The sequence below is a fragment of the Lactuca virosa genome, chromosome 5 (assembly GCF_052849685.1).
Source record: "Lactuca virosa cultivar CGN04683 chromosome 5, Lactuca_virosa_CGN04683_v6, whole genome shotgun sequence".
In the NCBI taxonomy this organism is placed as follows: Eukaryota; Viridiplantae; Streptophyta; class Magnoliopsida; order Asterales; family Asteraceae; genus Lactuca; species Lactuca virosa.
The window spans coordinates 244738169-244751465 of NC_136430.1; positions in this window are offsets into that span (position 1 = coordinate 244738169).

The window sequence follows — 13297 nt, forward strand, 5'->3', positions numbered from 1 at the left end:
TCATGGCCTGAGAACCAATTATTGGTGGTCGGGAATGAAAAAGGATATTGCCTTATTCGTGGCCAAATGTCTTACATGTTCCAGGGTCAAAGTAGAACATAAACGACCCTCTGGACTATTGGTCCAACCAGAAATCCCCAGGTGGAAATGGGAAGCGATCGTCATGGATTTCGTAACCAAACTTCCCCGTACCACAAAAGGACACGACAGCATTTGGATAATCATTGACCGTTTGACCAAATCCGCTCATTTCCTTCCCATCCGTGAAAATTTCAAAGTCGAAAAACTTGCTCGGATTTACATCAACGAGATAGTTAGTCGGCATGGCATTCCTCTCAGCATCATTTCAGATCGTGATGGGAGATTTCTCTCTCGGTTTTGGCAATCACTTCAAACAGCCATGGGAACCCGCCTCGATCTCAGTACCGCCTATCATCCTTAGACCGATGGTCAATCTGAGAGGACAATTCAAACACTCGAATATATGTTGAGGGCGTGTGTCTTGGATTTCGGAGGAAACTGGGACTCTCATTTACCATTGGTGGAATTCTCCTATAATAGCAGTTATCATTCTAGCATCAAGATGCCACCATTTGAGGCATTGTATGGCCGTAAATGTCGATCTCCTATTTGCTGGCATGAAATTGGTGAGTCCCACGTGATTCGCGCAACAGTGGATTCTCCAATCGTTGGTCCTGAGCTTATCCAGGAAACAACCGACAAAATCACTCAGATTCGCGATAACCTTCTCGCAGCTCGTAGCCGACAAAAGAGTTATGCCGACAAGCGACGCAAACCGCTTGAATTTACCCTGGGTGACATGGTCATGTTAAAAGTGTCCCCATGGAAAGGTGTGGTTCGATTTGGACGCAAGGGTAAATTGGCACCACGCTACGTAGGCCCGTTTAAGATCATAAAAAGGATCGGACCAGTAGCCTACGAGTTGGATCTACTAACAGAGCTTAAGAAAGTTCACCCAGTATATCATATAGCCAACCTCAAGAAGTGTTTAGCAGACGAGAACCTTCATGTTCCTCTCGAGGATATCCAAATCGACGAGACAATGCAATTTATCGAGAAACCCTTGGAAATTGCCGACCGAAAGGAAAAGCAACTCAAAAGAAGTCGCATTCCCCTGGTTAAGGTCAGGTGGCAGTCGGCACGTGGACCTGAGTATACATGGGAGCGTGAGGATCATATGCGTACCAAATACCCACAACTTTTCTCTTAAGGTACTCTCTTCTTAAATTTCGGGACAAAATTTCTTAAAGTAGGGGAGACTGTGACATCCGCCTAAAATGGATTCGGGTCAACCCAACCCAATTGGAAATTTAATAAACCCTACTCAAGATTACTTGACGCTAATAGGATCAAAACCCATACACTACGATATAAATTGACGTTAATAGCAACATAGTATAGTACAACGTTATAACTATAATCAAATTAAATTATGATACCATATTAAAATCAAATCAAAGTATAATGCTCTAATTAAATTAAAAGAATCAAACTTGAATGCTATAATTAAACTTCAAATCAAAGTAGATTGTTATAATCAAATAATAACCTATCTTTTATAAAACTCCCTTTTTATAAACTTTACATTAAATTTGATAAAACTCTATTTTTATAAACTTTACATTAAATTTTATAAAACTCTTATATTAATTATGTAAAAGATGCTTGTGTTAGTGGGAAATTATGAAGACCACCAAAAGCAAAAAGATTATTCCCATGGTCTCCCACTCACACCTCCCATCCACTTTCCTTTCCTTTTTCTCCCAACACATTATTCTCTTCACTACTTAAACCTTCTCTATTCTTTCTCTCACTCTCAATCTCGAAATTCATACAAGAAATACTCATATTCCAGCCAAGAACAATCTATTATACTCAAATCTTCATCCCTCTTGAAGCATTCATCAAGGTATGTTGTTAAAAGTTTCAAATTCATACAAGAAACAAATTAAATCCACCAAACTATCTAAAACTCATTTTATGCATAAAACTGATTTTTCTCAGAGTCCCATTAATAAAATAAGAAGTTCTGGAAATTTTCAGAAAATAACTTATTTTTATTTAATTACTATAATTATTGCAATAAAGTAGGTCAATAATTCACATAAAATACTTTTTGCATACAATAAATTCTGAGAAAATTCTGGGATGACTTATATATTGATTAAACATAATTTATGAAGTTTCATGCATTTATATTACTGTTTACTATTATTTATGATTTTATTGATTAATTAATAATGAAATATATAAAAAATACTTCCCATAGTCACAAATATCCGAAACTTATACAATGGGCTCTATATCATGTTATAAAACTATGGTTAATTTTACAGAATTTTTGGGAATCATTTATTATTTTTCCCGGATTTTTTTGTTGTTTAATCATTAAAGTATTAAATAAATACTAAAACAGTTCAGAAAAATATAAAATTTTTACAGTAATTAATATTATATGAAATAATGATTTCCTAATAATTTCATAATTTTTCAATTCTGTTTACTATTTAAAACCATTTTTCTAAGTATTTAAGCATGTAAAAAATGCATTTTAATGATTATTTCATATAAATAATTGTTAAAATTTGTAAATAATTATAATTGGGCAAGTTATTATTTTAATAAGAAATTATTAAAATCTGGCCTAAATTGAAAATATAAATTAATTATGCAAAGTAATTAATTCAATTTAAAATTCATTTAACAAATGAATACCTTAATATTCTAATCAAAATGAGTTATTGTTAATTCATCTAATATAAGAATATGTGTCTAATTATTTGTATTAATACTCCATTCTCGTTTAGCAGTTCCTAAACCAAAACTATTAATTATATTAGGTTCTACGCCATTTTGACCCGAACCGTCTATCGTACGACACACGCATTTCGTTTTGGGACTAATGTGAGTAATCTACCCCATATTTTATAATTTTCAATACTTTTGGGGTGTATCATGTGGTTCTAATATGTTCCAACTTCATTTTATTGTTTTATCACAATTGAGACATTGTTGGGACATTTATACGTGAGTCATTAATTGTATAACTATTGTTTGTTTACGCTACATGTACTTGTAGTGCATTACCATTTTTAGTCTAATCTCTATGACTATGCCCGTATTCTTGAGGTACGTTATGGACAATAATAGCGCTATTGGGTTGACCATCCCACCTTGGGACGCTAAGGTGATTGATCGCACGTGGTTGAGTGTGTTTGATGATTAGATGCTCCATCCTATATATATATATATATATATATATATATATATATATATATATATATATATATATATATATATATAGGGTGAGGACTTATTGTTGTTGTTATCATTTGTTAATCAATTTTTGATTTATAAACCGTTATCTCAAATACAATTGTTTGCCGACTTCAAAAGAAAACAAATTTCAAATTATAAATGTTTCAACTTCACAATTTTCTCTACTAAAATTAGATTACTCACCAACTCTCGTAGTTGACCTGTTTTTACCCATGATGCAGATTTGAAGAATGAAGTTGATGAAAAATAGGTTGTGCCTTAGAAATCCACAAGACTATTTAAATTTGATGTAATAAATGTTGTTCGTATTTGGATTTGTATTTGTATGTTGTGGATCTTGTTTGCATACTTAGTACTTAATTGAATCTAATCATATTATAACATAGTTGTCATGAGACTTTGAACAATATATCACGCCTTGATCGATTCTGACAAGGATCGGGGTGTGACACCTTCTGAGCACGAACAGATTTCGAAGACCGAATCTGTTTTCTCGAACCATCGCATCAGAGCGATGACTCCACCATTTCCATTAAAGGAAATGGGTTTGCAGTTCATGAAGTCCTTATACGAACACTCCCTTGGGTGTTCGTGAGTAACTCCGGGGTTGGTTAAGTGGGTACCGCTACCAGATCCGAAGGTACCACTTTCGCCGAAATGAGCTAGAGCAGTTGCCACTGCGGAGGATATCGCTGCTTGGAGAGCAGCAGGGTCGAATTGTGGCGGAGGTAGTGGCGGTTGAGTTGGAGTTATTGGAGTAGTGCGTCTGTTTGATCTGCGAGGAGGCATCTTTGCTAAAATAATACAAATATGAGATGGAATAAGTCTATAGCAGTGGACATAAGCCGAAAGCTGAAAAGATAAGGTTATCCTAGTTCTGAGTGTATCGGGTCCTGACTTCCACAGGGTTCTGGAAACAATTCATAAAAGAGTCTATACCAAATAAACTTTATGAATTTGGAATGGCTATCCTCGAATGAATATCTGTTACCTGAATAACTGTTACCAGTTGCATGTAAGAAAATAATCCTAACACATAATGTGAGCAGTGTTTCCACTAACTCATTAAGTTAACAAGATTATTATGTATTAGTGTGACGCATAAGACGTTTTGGTTACTTCGGTTGATCCTTCTTTGAAAACTTCTCATGAACTTTCTCTTGTTCCTCTTTGACTCTTCTGTTGACTGCTATGTGGTTACATTTATCTTGGTTTGTCGTGCGAGAATGGAAGTGTCTAAAGAATCTATGAGATTTAAGTGAAACATTATGGAGTGATCCTTACAGAGTCCTTCTATAATTGCACAATGTATACAAGTTGTATATAATTTAAGATTAAATAGACCTTCGAATAAGTGATCCTACTCCAAAACCACAACCAAACAAGGAACAGGTAGTGAAGCATAGATCACAAATTCTAAGTCTATAAAACCTCAATTATATAAAACCTTGGAAGTATACACTCCGGAATTATAGACCTATCCGTAAGGGTCTTTTAAGTTATCACATAAGTTATTTATAGTGCCTAAAATACTCCTATAGTATTTTAATGTAATGTACTTGGTATGTTTTAAACTTGTTGTCGTGTTATAGCATCATAAAATACTCCCATAGTATCTTATCTTTATGTTCTGATCTAGAAATCCCTTGAATAGAGTTCAGTAAGTTTTAAGACTGTTGCAACACCACATCACTCCCAAATACATGTCGGTCACATCTCGAATGAATATAGTTGATCAGGCTATATTGATCCTAGCTATGATTACATAACTGTCTAGGTTTGACCGCAGTGTTCAACATTTAAATACTTCTGTTCTGTTCTTCTTGTGATACTTGTTCTAGTATGTATGTATATATGTATAAGCACGTATGTATACTTTTATAAGGTATCGTTTATATATTTAAAATATATTATTATCCAGAGCACTTCGGCCCCATTGTATTTATAGTTGTATATCTTTTATCGTTTGATATACTTAGTTCACTATAAACAATGCTCTGATACAAATCTGTCACACCCAAAAACCGGAACGGCGGAAACGTTCGGGGTGGAGGACGTCATGTTTAGTATCACAAGACATGCATCATAGTAATCAAAGTAATAAACAACCATTTCATTAGAAAGAAAGTGTTTACAAAGTATGTGGTTCACATAACATAGACTACAAAGTAAATAACAAAAAGACATGAAGCTATAATGCTCCATCTTCTGAGTCCCAGTGCGCGTACCTGTCTACTGGTCTCCTGAGAATACAAGTTATTTTGAAAGAGTAGATCAGCATTTAAGCTGGTGAGTTCATAAGATTTTAGTGATGTAAAGTAAGTTGAAAGTTCTTTTAGAAAAGTTCGTATGTTCCTCCAGAAGATCCTATATCTTTTGATATGATGAAAGATAAGTAAAAATGACTCTACAATCCTTTCTATGAGTACTAAATGGATACAAGTTATATAAAACCCAGAGTAAACAAACAATCGATTGTGTGTATCTACCCTAAGCCCACAACCAAACAAGGAACAAGAAATGAGGCGGAAGGCACACATCCCATTGTTTGTTAGATCATCATTGTATATAACCCCAGCGTATTCACTTGGTACTCACGGAGTTAACTGTAATAGTTCATTTATATTTGATGAAAAGATTCTTTAAGAAAACCCTTATTTCTTTTAGTAAAAATGGTAACCACAGTGGTTCCTTCTATAATCACTTAGTTTATACTAGTTATATATAATCTAATATCGAATAGATAGTTAATTGTGTGAATCTGCCCTAAGCCCACAACCAAACAAGGAACAGGAAATGAGGCGGAAATCACACATCCAACTACATGTCGGATATTAATTATATATAACCCTGATGTATAAACTAAGGTATTATAGAATTAACCACCTAAGGTCCTTTAAGTTAAACTGGTTTAATAAAATGGATTAAACCCTTTTCTCGTAAGTTTCTAGTTTTGAATACCAAATGTTCTATTTGAAAAGTATGTTTTGTACTAGAAAGCAGTGTATTGAATTTGTATAATATGACCTGGCCCATACTTGGTACTCCTTATGATTACTTGGTGTATACGGAATATATATATATATATATATATATATATATATATATATATATATATATATATATAGCTAAGATCGGGTAGATAGTAGATTGGGTGAATCTTCTCTAAGCCCACAACCAAACAAGGAACAGGAAATGAAGCGGAAAGCACACATCCTACTACCTGTCGGATCCGATTAATATATATTCCTGATGTATAAACTAACGAATCATAAAGTTAGCATTATAGGCCCCTTTCTACTGAATGTACTAGACTCGACTGTTATGTTTGTCATTTGAAAAGATGTAAGTTTTCCCTAGTTTATAACTATCTTAACTCGAAAATAGTTTGCATTAACTTTCAAGTGGAACTGTCACAATATGAAAGTAATGGGAAAATGTAAGTACACAGTTGTCTTTTGAATTGACATCATGACGTACTGATTACCTTAAAACATGTTTGTTTTATTAAGGTCATAATGTGATGGATAGTACCCATACTATACGCTCTCCCTGCAAGAGATTTTGGGGACCAAACGCGACTTCCGCAAACAAATTGCTAGGCCGTGTAAATTCACATTAAAGTTATATGATCATGTATACCCAATTTACTATCACCTTTTATTTAGAACAATGAGTTAGTGATTATTGGTATAATTAGATCTTGTATTTTTTCCTGCTATAGCATTTAGTATGTTCTTTCTGTTATAGTATCTTAGTATGTTCCTTCTGTTATCATGTATTGTATCTTCCTCCCTGTTTCTCTTTATAGTATGTTCTGGTATCTAGTATGAACTGAACCCCTAAACTATACCTACTATAGTTTACTAGCATGTTTACTTGAACTGTTATTGAAAAGACTCATTTATCTACTAAGTTATGATTCTACTTTAAAAACGGAGTTTTATAGACTGTAAAGTAACATAACTTAAAAAGAGTTTTTGAAATGTTTTGATCACTTATAAAAAAAACATAAGCAACCTTTGAAAGATGTTTATATCAAACATTTACACTATTTTCAATTGTGTTAAACTTGTATTCCCCCCCCCCCCCTTAAAAGCATTTAAAACAGTTTAAAAGATTGATTATAGGGGTATGAACTCACCTTATGTGGGTGATTCAAACGAATATGCGCGTAAGGATGAGAAGTTCCACGAATAAAATCCCGAGACACAAACGAGTCCTAAATGACATATAATGACATATATTGGCATGAATATAGTGTTTAGAAGAACCACATTCAAAGAAACACCTTTAGGGATTAGGAAACACTTGGACCAATTGTTAGAATCACATGTGATTCATCTAAGGGGAGTGTACGGCCACAATGAGGAGTATGCGGCCATGGGTGTATGGCCAGGGAGTGTACGGTCGTACACTCATGGTAACAAGTGCACAAAAGTGTCTTTTAATGGTAGAGAAGCTTGTGGGACAATTGCTCATCAAGTGTTGAAGTTAGGTTTGCACTTTGGAGGCCCTTTAGGGGTGTTTTGAGGGGTGTATGGCCGTACACTCCTTTGGATCTTGAGTTTTGGTCGTTTTTAGGGTGTTAAACTAGTGTTCCTAACAAGTACTAAGCATAAGGAAGAAGTAATTACGATTTGGAGGCTCAAAAGGGTTCACAATCACCAAGAACAAGTGTGTGTTCTTGGTGTTCTTGGTGAAATGGATGAAGATTTGAAGATCTACCCAAAAAGATGATTTCCATTGATGAAATCAAAGGGTGTTACTAGGTGAAGAAGGATAACAACTAATCAAAACGGAAGAAAGGCTTACATTCTTGAAGATCGGGTGAAAAGCTTGATGATAGTTGAGAGAAAACTCGATTTCTTGACTTGGAAACTGAATAAATGACTTAGAAATGGAAGGATATCACTCTTATGGAGGGGGTGTACGGCCAACATGGGTGTACGGCCGCACACACATGTGTGTACGGCCGTACACTCCCTCAAATGGAGTGTAGAGCTTGATTTCAAGGCTAGGAACTTACGCAGCCCAATCCTATACTCAATGCTTGAATGTACTGAGCTTTGAACCCTTAAACAAACTCTAAACAAGGCTAACTGATAGCAGAAACGAGTCTGACACTCATTTGAGTTGAATGGTTGAACTTACAAGGCAAAAAATTTCGGGTTGTCACATGTGATGCCTCATATGGTTCACAAAACACCACCAACAATTTGGAGAACTTGAGAGAGATTACTTAGCACTCAAATCGGCTCTATGGTTCACTTTTTTCATGTTTTGACTTCCAGAATAATATGATTATTCGAACTATCCACAGTCAATCATACTTTTGAAGTAAGCTATGAGGTTAGATTGTCATGAATTGGCTAGTAGATTGTCTAAGGTGTTTAGACATAGCAAAAGTCTGCTACGACGTTCATGAGTGCTCCTGAAATAAGATTTGAGTATTGGATTAAACCCACGCTCACATGAATCACTTCATGGAATTCATCACGAGGGTTGTGAGACGATAATATCGTATAGTATTCAAACCAACATATATGAGTTGTTGATTACGAGTTGGTTGTGCATTGATAGTACGAAAACGCATCAGTAACTTGATGTTATAAAACGTGTTGTTGTGTATAATTTAACAAGTAGTTAGTACAAGCATATAAGTCGAAGTTTATCTGTACCTTTTATCCTAAGAGGATTAAAAGCGATATCTTGGGCCCCTCGATAATATTGTTTTGACTGATGTGTAGGGCCCGGTTAGGACTCAGTTGATGTGTTCAATTAAGTTTTATGTCAAACAAATAGGAAATCGGGAAACAAACTGTTGGACAATAAGTATGACTATGTTCCATGTATTTGTCCACATGATATCTTGAAGAACAGAGGACTGTATGATCCCTTATCTAAAGGACGCGTTATTGACTAGGTCAGAGTTCGACAACAGCTTTTGAGAGCTACGTTTGCTAATCAGATTTTGAAGTTACATTGGCAGTTATAGTTATTAGACTTATCCAAGTGGGAGACTGTTGGATTAGGTGTCTAAGCCCATAACTATAATTGGTATGTACTTGACCCGATAGTAGCATGGTCCTTTTGGGTTGCCTTCACCAGAGCAATTTGATAAGATGGATATTTGAGAAAGAGGTTATTTTTGATTTATTAATATATTATAAGAATAATATATTGATTGAGAAATCATATTATTTAATTAGTATTGATCAAGAATTAATTTGGAATTAATTTAGCGATCAAAAGAGACTGCTTAAATTTCCAGGGACTGATTAGGTAAATCAGTAATACTTATAGTTTGGGCTAAGGATCCATGTTGATTAGGGATGGGCTAAATCTACGTGAGAGTCCATGAAAAGTTAGTCCAAAGGGCCTATCAAATGTGAAGAGTCATGGTGAATTAGGGTTTACATGTAAGAAACCCTAGGAATTCCATACTATAAAAGTAACCCCTAGCATCCCTAAAATCGGCCATAAGAATTCCAAGGTGAAACCCTAGCCGATTTGTGCTTCCTAACCTCTCTCTCATAAGCCTCCTTTTGCTTTTGGTGTTTGTAACTTATTAGAGGTATCACACTTGAGGTACTAAGCTCTTGAAAGGCCAAGAACTACAAGCTACAACAAAGAGGTATTCATCTAACTAGTTTTTATGTTGTATATCTTCAATTGCATGCTAGCTAGGGTATATGTTTTGGATAAAATGAAATTGCATGTATAACTTGAGAAAACTTAGATCCAAAGCATCTAGGGTTGTATGTGCACCATAGGATTGTTATAGTGCTCAAAAACCATCAAATGATTCCATAATTTACTTTATGTTTGTCCCCGTACACCATAAATGACTCTTTTCCAGGTGGGTTTACTCTCACCATCTTCTTTCTGCATTAATATTTCGGCATCGTTCACACTAAGCCATTCCATTCCTAGTACGATGTCGAAACCATTCAACTCAATGGGTAATAACTCCTCGTGGAATTCGTTTCCGTTTAAGTCGATGACGATGTTCTTAATGCAATCACTAACAGATATGAATTTGCCACTGGCAACTGCTACAACTAGAGCATTATCAAGTTTATCTACAGGCAACGCTAGTCTTTCACCAAATTTATGTGATACAAAGGAGTAGTTTGCTCCCGAATTAAATAGTATATTGGCAGGCAATCTGTTTACAAGAAAGGTACCTGAAGCAACATCCGTTGCATCCTTCGCAGCTTCCAGTGTCATTTGGAAGGCTATCGCCTTTGGCTTCGGTGGAACATTGGGCCTTCATGTCTCCTTCTTCTTTGGGCGGTCCCTCGAGATGTGCCCCTCCTCATTACATCCATAACAGACTTTCTTGTTGAGGGTGCATTCATTGGCATAGTGCCTAGGCTTTCCACATTTAAAACAAGTGACCTCCCTGTCACATTTCCCATGGTGCTTCTTCTTGCATTTGGCTTCACCCCCTCCAAACTTTTTTGTAGTAGACTTTGAGAACTTGCTTTTCTTGCTGAATTTCGACGATCCATCAAATTTCCTTTTCTCACCAACCTCCGCTCTCTCCAGACCCTTCTCTCTTATCTGGGTTGCAACTTTCTTAGCATCCCAGATGGCGGCTTTCAGAGTGGTTTCTTGCTTGACCATCAGACCAAAGTCCGCTAGTAATCCATGGGCAGACTTGTTAACCTTGGAGAGTTCGGTTGGAACTAGGTACGGAACAAGCATCATCTTCTCTGTAAAACTCGCAGCATATTCTGTGACACTCATTCTTCCCTTCTTCAGATTCTGGAACTCATTGTTGATTTCCAGAAGATCCTGCTCAGAGTAGTACTGCATTTTCATTTGCATAAGGAAATCTTCCCACGACATCTTGCTAGCTTCTCCCTTGGTCATCGAATCAGCTAGTAGCTTCCACCAACTTACTACTCTAGATTTTAACAAGGGAACCGCGAGAGCGGACTTCTGTCTGTTGCTACATTCGCACCTCTCAAACATTGTCTCCATCTCGGAGATCCAGTCCATAACTTCCACCGGTGTTGGGCTTCCAGAAAGACACGGTGGTTTCGATGCCATGAAATCCTTGTATTTGCATCCACATCCGTCATTTCCTCCATCTTGTTTATTCCGTCTAACCATTGGTTGTTCAGCTTGATCAACGGTCCTACTATAGTTTCCTTCCTCCGACTGTCCATCATTCAGCTTGGGCTATTCAATAGGCATTGTAGGTTCGTCCCTATTTTGTAGCAATCGCCTAGTCTCCTCAATTTGACGATCCAACATCATCTGGATCATCGCTAGTACCCCGACCATTGTGATTGGATCTAGTGTAGCTGCTACTATGAGCACTTGCTCAATCACATGGGTTTGAGGTCGTTGATTTCTATTTCCATTCGCATTTCCACTTTGGGTTCTTGCCATCTTGATCTATACACCAATGTAGGTGAATTTAGATCTTTATTTACGATAGACGTTTTAATCGTCCTTATCACTCTGAAACGTTATATGTTAGTTCTAATATCGTAGTCGAACATTTAGAATCCTGAACACATAAGGTTTCCAGATCCGGTCGGCAATAGACCATAGATCCGAACAAATAATAGCATATAAGGCATAAATCATTTAGCACATAAAGCATATTAGGCATATTTCCTAAAACAAGTTAGTGCTCATGTCTAAAATATAGTAGACACGCATCTCACAATCATCGCTTAGCATTCTAAGTTTAAGTATAGAAATCCTACAAATTCCTAGTTCGCTTAAACTAATGCTCTGATACCAACTGTGACATCCCCATTTTCACGGCCAGAAAAGACCGATTTGTTTACGCTTTATTCGAAAATCAGAGTATTCTTTTAAAGAAAAGTATTGCGGAATTGGTTCCCAAAAGATAAATATGATAAAAAAATTATCAAAGCATTTCCAAGGAAATGTATTTCATTATATTAAAACCTCGGGATGTCATGTTCGATACAGATCAAAAGCATAAACAGAACACCATAGGCCTTACAACATTTATTTATATCTACTGGCCTATAATCCATAATCCCTCGTCAATTCATCCAACTATGCTCTTGTGCCACTACCGGTAATACAAGAAATTGAGTGGGTCAGGCTAGGGAGTCTGGTGAGCACATAGGATTTTCAACCCACAATAAATAAGTTTATTAATTTCATCAAACCCAACAAACCCGATTACCTGTTCTCATTATCTTCACTTTACGTCCCTAAAGCATCTAATATAAGGGACCTAGCCTAAGGATTTTCATCGGGTGGAAACTACTGCAAAGGGGGTTCCTCAGCAAGTATTTTCCGTAAGGCAACCATGGGGGGATGGATTACACCGGTGAACACATCGTTCACAAACACCTATAGGTTGTGAGCCTGCTAGCGTTCCACTGCACTGTCTAAAATAGTCTGTGGTCGTCATCTATACTCCGCTAGATGACTGGATCATCGTCAACATCGAGGTCTCTCATCATTTTATCTCACATCGTCTATTTCATCTACCTATGTTTTACCCCAACATTTTTGTAGATATAAAATACATATACAGTTTAAATTATTTAAAACTTGTATAAAAATTTTCATCCAACATAGATATCAAGTAAACAGATAATATGCACACATAGCACGTAACTAATATAAAATACTTCATATCTATGTGTAAGATGAAAGTGACTATGCACTCACTTGTTAAAGTGACGAATCGAAATTCGAGCAGCGCTTCGCTTCTTAACAATATGATTTCCTTCGACGAAACCTAGTATTATTACCACTAGATTTTAGTCTAATATTTATTGCGACTAATTATTAGTCTAAATTTGTCATTAACTCAGAATCTACTTCATAATCTATCAAGTAAGGAACAACCAGGTAGGATCATATCGGAGGTAGGGTCCGTTTGGTATACGAAGTATACTGTTTGGAAATCCCACTTTAAACACCTCACTAAATCACAACCTAGACATCATTCTCGTAAGTAGATCAATCAGTGTAACAACTTTGAATC